The sequence below is a fragment of the Arachis stenosperma genome, chromosome 1 (assembly GCF_014773155.1).
Source record: "Arachis stenosperma cultivar V10309 chromosome 1, arast.V10309.gnm1.PFL2, whole genome shotgun sequence".
In the NCBI taxonomy this organism is placed as follows: Eukaryota; Viridiplantae; Streptophyta; class Magnoliopsida; order Fabales; family Fabaceae; genus Arachis; species Arachis stenosperma.
Window position 1 is genome coordinate 88,939,923 of NC_080377.1, and position 8,542 is coordinate 88,948,464.

The window sequence follows — 8,542 nt, forward strand, 5'->3', positions numbered from 1 at the left end:
TGCATACACTTCTAGTAAGGGTTCGATGCTCGATTCCTTGTTCCCTGCTTTCATGAGCTATTTTCTTCTTGCAAGTTATCTGTACTTTATTTTGTGATTTGAATTAGTGAAATCCAGTTCATATTTGTTCTTGAAAGATTTATTTACTTTTTCACCAAGCAGGTAGAATCATATTAGCGTGTAGTTACATTCACATTCATACGTTGCATTGCATGAGTCTTGCTTTTCCCTACTCATTTATTTTGTCTCCTTGAGTTTAGCATGAGGACATGATATTGTTTAAGTGTGGGGAGGTTGATAAACCACTATTTTATGGTTTATATTGTATTTAATTGAGTGGTTTTATCAAGCTTTTCACCCACTTATTCATATGATTTGCATGATTTTACAATTCCTTCATAATTTAGTTCTATGATTGAAAACTTGCTTGTTAAAGATCTTTTAATTATGTATTTTAATTCTCCTCTATACCATTGATAAACCCAAATTTGACGGTTTATCTTGTATTGAATTTAGAGTATTTTGTAGACCTTTTCTCACATTTACCGAATGAATTAGCATAGTTTTGTATATTCTCCTTTAATTATGCTTAAGAGTGAAAATATGCTTTTTAGGTCTTAAAATAAATAAATTTAATTCACCTTGATTCCATTAGATGCCTTGATATGTTTGTTAAGTGATTTAAGGTTTAGGAGGCAAAGATTGGATCAAGGGAATGAAGAAAGAAAGCATGAAAAGTTGGAGAACTCATGAAGAAATGAAAGAACCGGAAAGCTGTCAAGCCGACCTCTTTGCACTTAAATGACCGTAACATGAGCTACAGAGGTCCAAATGATGCGGTTCTAGTTGGGTTGGAAAGCTAACATCCGGGGCTTCAAAACGATATAAGATTTTCTATGGTTGAACCGCGCATCGTGACGCGTACGCGCATAGTACGCGCACGCGCTGTTGCTGCCACCTGGTTCACTTAAAGCAAAACGTGGCTAGCGAATTCTAAAGCCTTGTGGGCCCAATCCAACTCATTTCTGATGCTATTTAACCCAAGGAGTGAAGAGGGAAACACATGTTAGTTACCATTAGTCATAATTTAGTTTTAGAAGTAGTTTCTAGAGAGAGAAGCTCTCACTTCTCTCTAGGATTAGGATTAGGATTAGGTTTAGTTCTTAGATCTAGATTTTAATTCATCTTCTTCTACTTCTATCTTCTCAATTCCTTGTTGTTACATTCATTCTTCTTTCATTCTTTTGTTGTAATTTCCTTTATGTTGTTCTTGTGTTTTGTTGTAGATCTACTTTTGTTTCTTCTACTCTCTTTCAATTCAATCAAGGTAATTCATAACAAATGTGTTTCTTTTGATTGTTGTTATTAATTCCTTTCAATAATTGTTGTTAGATTTCATTCTTGTTGTCAATTTACTATGCTTTTCTTTCGTGCCTTCCAAGTGTTTGAGAAAATGCTTGGTTGGATTCTAGAGTAGAGTTTTATGTTCTTGGCTTGGAAAGGTAACTTAGGAACTCTTGAGTTACTAATGTCCAAGTAATTGATGATTGGGATCCATTGACTCTAGTTCTCACTAATTGAATTAGTGAAGAGTTAGGACTTATGGACTAGGATTGATATATCTCATTTAACTTTCCTTTACTACTAGTTAGAGGATGACTTAATGAGATTAATCCTTGCCAATTCTCATATTGTGGTTAGTGATTAGGATAGAGATCCTTGACTACCAACCGTTGCCAAGACCTTTTTAGCCATTAGTTTACTTTCTTGCCATTTATCTTTCATGCCTCTTATCAAAACCCCAAAAATAACTCATAACCAATAACAAGACACTTCATTACAATTCCTAGGGGGGAGAACGACCTGAGGTTCAATACTTCGGTTTATAGATTTTAGGGGTTTGTACTTGTGACAAACAAATTTTTGCATGAAAGGATTATTGTTGGTTTAGAAACTATACTTGCAACGAGATTTCATTAGTGAAAATTCTAAACCGTCAAAAATCCAATCATCGAAATGGCGCCGTTGCCGGGGAATTGCAATGGTGTTGTGTTATTGGTTATTGTATATATGTGAATATGTTTACTTTTTGCCTCTTTGTTAGTTTTTAGTTTGTTCTCTTTATTTGTTACTATTTTTTTGTTTTTGCCCTCTCTTGCTATCATGAATTCTCACTTTGGCTATGAGTGTAGTTACAATTATGTTGTAGGTGATGAGAACTATAATAAGAATGTGTATCAAGGATGGGATAACCAAAGGTGGGAGGAGCCATATGCATATGGTCAATCCTCATGGCAACAACCTCCACCAATGCACTAAGAAGAAGAGCCATTCTATGATGCATACCAATCTAATGGCTATGGTGAATCCCCTTGTGACTTTCAAGAACCACCACCTTATGCCTATGAGTCATGTCCTCAACATAGCCCTCAACCATACTCACAAGCCTCTTTTCACCAAATACCTCCATGTGACCTTAATCCATATCCACCATACCAACCACATTTTGAACCATATGAGCCATGCATAGAACCACCATTCCAACATCAATACTCCCAAGAACCACCTCAATATACAACACCACCTTACCAAGAAGAACCACCTTCCTATTATGAATGCTTCCTCCAAGACAATGAACCCTATTATCCACCCCAATCTCTAATGGATGAACCCCTTGGTGTTCTTCTTCAAGGGAAAGATGAAATGCAAAGGGATATGCAACAATTTGTAGCTACCATGACCGAGGTAGTAAATCATTTAGCCTCCCAATGCTTGAATATTCAAGGAACTCCCATAGCTACATGTGAAGGATCCAAGGAAGAGCATAGCATGAAGGAGAGATTGAAAACTCCGGTGGAGAAGGAGGAACGCTATGTTGTACTAGAACAATTGGAGAAGCCTATGATTATTGAAGAAAAGAAAGAAGTAGTTGAAGACATAGGAGATGTGGAACTTCCATGGGAAGCTAAAATCATAGAGATTTCCTCCAAGAAGATTGAATTTGATGTTGAGGAGGAATGTGCACAACCTCCAAAACAAATCTTGAATGAAGACTTAGAAGGGATGAAGAAAGAATTGAGTTTCCTTGGAGATGAAGATCAAGCATCAAACCTTCTTGGTGGTGAATCCTTTGAATTTGAAGAACCTTCTCCCAATGAATTTGAAAGTGATGTGGAGGTAGATTTTTCTCGTCCTCCAATTTATAACTTGAGTGATGGAGAAGAAGTAGATGAAATTGATGAACAAATGATTAAAATTAAAGAAAGTTGTCAATAGGTGGAGATTGACAAGGAAGAAAACAAGGGAGTAAATCTTGCTAGCACATTGGGAATACCTCTCCCCAAGCCACCACCATCCATCCTTTCATTCAAGTGGGTAAATTCTTTATACTTAAGCTTTATTATTCCCCTTGAATATGGTTTGATTGAAACGGATGGTCAACTTAGACATGTTTGTGGCTTTAAGAGTAAAAAGGAGATGGTTAGTGGTTGGAAACATCATTCTAGGTTCATTATGGTTGCATGTTCAAAGCTCAATTGCAAGGTTTGGTATAGAGCTAAATTGCTTGGGTCTAGGATGATGTTTGGTTGCTTAAATGAGAATTCCAAGATTATGCCATCCAAGTGGAATAATGATAATCAACTCAAAGATGGGTGTAGAAACAAGATATGGGATCCCGGAATACATGAGGATTGCCGTTGGGAGCTCATAGGTTGTGAGGAACTCCACCCATGCTTGAAGTTATTAATCTTGAATGATGGAGCTTATTGGAAGACCAAGCATTGGTGGATGTTCCAAGATGAGTACAAGCACAAGCCACCTTGATAAGAAGCTCCCCATAAGTCCAACTTAAGGACAATAAATAAAAGTGCTAGGTGGGAGACACCCTACCATGGTAAACTCTTTCCATACTCTTTTAGTTTTGTTAATAAGTGAATTGAGTTACCATTGTAGGTAGATTCTCATTTTCATTTTTATCTTTTGTAAATATTGGTAGAATTAGTTTAATTTCTTGTTTTTATTATTTTATTGAGTTTAGTTAGTAGTATAGTATGTTGAATAAGTTTCTAGGGTGTTTTCGTAGCTGTTTGGAGGTTTGGAAGGCTTGAATAGGTGCAAGAACTTGAAAAAAATTTTTGAAAAATAGAGCACCAATCCACGCGCACGCGCACTGTACGCGTACGCGTGGATACAAAATTTCACCTCCAGCCAAAAAACCCGAGAGTTAGGCCTGCACTGTGCGAACATTGGGCCTAAGGCACAAGTCTGTGCACGCGTGCGCGCACCTGGCGCGTACGCGCACATGATCTTAAATTTGCAATGCACGCGCGCGCACAGTAGTCGATTGCACAATCTGCACCCCTGGTACTTTTACCCGAGAGTTGTGCCACTTTTGGGCCAACATTATGCCTCTCGCCTAACTCGACGCACGCATGCGCGCATCTGGCGCGTACACATCCTTAGGCCAATATGCACATCGACGCGTAAGCACGCATGACGCGTACGCGTCGGTAAAAAAAAAGAGTTTTTTTCTCCCCTTCCATTTTCTTTTGCTTATCACATTCGCATACTTCTACTCTTCCAATTTTTATTTAGTTTTTGTAGCATGTTTTCATTTTTTTAAGTCATTTTAATAATGGTGTTGCATCTTCCTACTCAATTGTTGAGGATTCCTTGCATTACTTTGGTGCCTCTTGACTTGTTTCATATTGTTGGGGGATGTTTCTCTTCAAATCAATGCTCAATCTTTTATGCAGTTGTGTTCTTTGTGCATTGATATGACCTTATATTATCTTTCATGGCCCACTCTCTCTTGTTTGAACTTGATGCTCATCATGCTCTTCATGCTTTGACTTTACTCTTGCATCATGTATCATTGATATGCCATTTTCTCTTATTATTTCCTCCTCTACATGTTGTAGTTACCATGTAGTAGAGAACCATACTCCTACTTGGCATTAACCCCCGCCTATGTTCTATTTGCTTTGATATCTTTGTCATAGGCTTAATATTCCTTTCCTTTTCTATCCTTTTAGGTTGGCCACCAAGGAGGGAGAAAGGAAAAGCTTTTAAATGGGACAACAAACAAGTCCTCCGCGCAACCTTGTGAAGAAGCTCATCAATTGTAGCAACCCGTCCACCTTCCTCTTCTTTGCATGCACCGAGGACGGTGCAATCTTCAAGTGTGGGAAGGTCATCTGAACGATCTCCGTGGGTAACAATTTCCTTGTCCAACACCAATTCTTAGTTCTCTTTGTTAGATTAGTTATTGCATTGCATGATAGGTTGCATGTTAGTTAGAATTTGTACATATTTTTACCATTTCTTTTTTTGTTAGGACTAATTGGTTAGGGTGATGATTTCTTTCCCAAGAAACCGTTTTAGGGCAACCTACCAATTTGAAAAATTTTTGTTGAACTTACTGATGAGCGGATAATTTATACGCTTTTTGGCATTGTTTTTAGGTAGTTTTTAGTAAGTTCAAGCTACTTTTAGGGATGTTTTCATTAGTTTTTATGTTAAATTCACATTTCTGGACTTTACTATGAGTTTGTGTGTTTTTCTGTGATTTTAGGTAATTTCTGGCTGAAATTGAGGGACTTGAGCAAAACTCTGAAAAAGGCTGACAAAAGGACTGCTGATGCTGTTGGATTCTGACCTCCCTACACTCGAAATGGATTTTCTGGAGCTACAGAACTCCAAATGGCGCGCTTTTAATGGCGTTGGAAAGTAGACATCCAGAGCTTTCCAGCAATATATAATAGTCCATACTTTATTCGGAAATTGACGACGTAAAGTGGCACTCAACGCCAAGTACATGCTGCTGTTTGGAGTTAAACGCCAGAAACACGTCATAACCCGAAGTTGAACGCCAGAAACAAGCTATAACTCGGCGTTCAACTCCAATAAATGCCTCAGCTCGTGGATAGATCAAGCTCAGCTCAAACATACACCAAATGGGCCCCGGAAGTGGATTTATGCATCAATTACTTACTCATGGGGATCCGGAAAGTCTAACCTTGTCTGTGGTATTCCGAGTAGGATCCCGGGAATCCGGAAAGTCTAACCTTGTCTGTGGTATTTCGAGTAGGATTCTGGTATTGAATGACTGTGATGAGCTTCAAACACCTGAAGTTTCGGCGTTAGTGACAGACACAAAAGAATCAAGGGATTCTATTCCAACCTGATTGAGAACCGATAGATGATTAGCCGTGCTGTGACAGAGCATTTGGACCATTTTCACTAAGAGGATGGGATGTAGCCATCAACAAGGGTGATGCCTCCAGACGAATAGCCATGCAGTGATAGCGCATAGGACCATTTTCCCGAGAGGATGAAAAGTAGCCATTGAAGACGATGATGCCCTACATACAGCTTGCCATGGAAAAGAGTAAGAAGAATTGGATGAATTGATGTGCGAAAAATGATCCGACACAAAACTCACCGGTAAGTATACCGGGTCGCATCAAGTAATAATAACTCACAAGAGTGAGGTCGATCCCACAGGGATTGAAGGATTGAGCAATTTTAGTTTAGTGGTTAAATTAGTCAAGCAAACAAGTGTTGATTGTGTGAATTTGTGTTTACAGAATGTAAATTGCATAGAATGTAAAGGGGAGTGGGTGATTTGCAGGAAATTAAAGGGAATAAAAAGAAAAAGAGCTGAATCTTAAAGTGCAAGAAATTAAATGGCAGAAACTTAGAACGCAAGAAATGTAAATTGCAGGATCTTAAATTGCAAGAAATGTAAATGACTTGAATTGTAAAGGGAATTGGGAATTGGATTTGCAGAAATTAAACAAGGAAAAGTAAAATTGCAATAAACAGGAAATAGAAGATAACTTGGATTGAGTCGGTCTTGAAGCAGGAATGTAAATGAGATTTAAAAAGCATTAAACGAGGAAAGTAAAATTGGAATTCAGATCTCAAGACCCAAGAGACTAGATAACCAAGTCTAGATCTCAATGCCTTCCTAGATCCAACAAAAACAATTGCAAAGGAAATGAGGAATTGTAAAGTGCAGAGAAAGTAGAAGACAGAAGCAATTCAACAAAATGGAAATTCAATTTTGCAGTAAAATGAAAACAGAGAGATCTCAGGGTGAGATTGAAACAGAATTCCTTCAATCTCCAACCCAAGATCCAAGCTAGTGCAATTGAAATTGAAAGCAAGAAAACTAAGAGGAAGAGAATTCAATTCTCCTTCCCCAAGACTCAGAATTCTAAAGGCAATAACCAAAAATGTAAAAGTGAGCTCTCTGTAACTATTCTAAAAAATTCTAAAAAGGAAAGCTCCCCTAAAACTTCAAATCCTAAGCTATTTATACACTTTCTTCCAATGATCTTCAAGTCTTGGATTGGGCCTTGGCCTTGATGGAATTGGGTTGAATTAAGCCTCTGTTGCTTGCTCTTGGTGTTGGGAAGAAATCCACTTGTGAACCGGGCCGAGTGACTTTCACGTTTGAGCCAACGTTTGAGGTCAAACGTTGACTCAAACGTTGCCGTGTGAATGATCATGCAGAGCCATTTGTTGCTGTCATCCACGTTTGGCTCAACGTTTGAGGTCAAACGTGAGCTCAAACGTGGATCTCCCCAAGCTTCCTTTCTGGCCAACGTTTGGCCCAACGTTTGAGGTCAAACGTTGGCGCAAACGTGGCTCAATTAGCTCATCAACCAGGGTTGTTCTTCCATGCTCCTTCTTGCCAAAATGTAGCCAACGTTTGCCTCAACGTTTGAGGTCAAACGTTGGCTCAAACGTCGCTGCCAAGAGAGCCATTTTTCCTCCTTGTGGCGCCAATGTTTGCCTCAACGTTTGAGGTCAAACGTTGGCGCAAACGTTGCCTTCCCCTGGTGCCCTTTTGCTTCTCGGTGGCGCCAACGTTTGCCTCAACGTTTGAGGTCAAACGTTGGCGCAAACTTTGCCCTCCCCTGGAGCTTCTTCTTCAGCCAACGTTTGCCTCAAAGTTTGAGGTCAAACGTTGGCTCAAACGTTGGCTTCACTCCAGGGTGTTCTTCAACTTTTTGTAACCTTCTTCCAAGCCTTGCTTCACCTGTCATCAATCAATCAAAAACATCAAAGTTGTGCTTCAAATCATGAGATTGTTTCTCTTCCAAAATATGTGACAATCATAGCACAAAATCTCATGAAAATGCATCATTTTATACATGATTGACTGAGGCAGAGATAATATGAATTTCAGCCCAAATGGCTTACTTGTGGCTTAAGAAAGTGCATAAAACTAAATAAAAGTAAAGAAAAAGACTAGTAAAACTAGGCTAAGATGACTTGTCATCATGAATGTAATAAGAAAGTAGAAATACAAGAGGAGCACAGCATCTCCATACGCCTATCTGAAATCCCCACTATTGGTTTACATAAGTATTTCTATCCCTTTTTATTTTCTGTTTATTATTAATTTTCGAATTCATCATAAACCAATTTAATCTGCCTAACTGAGATTTACAAGGTGACCATAGCTTGCTTCATACCAACAATCTCTGTGGGATCGACCCTTACTCACGTAAGGTATTACTTGGATGAC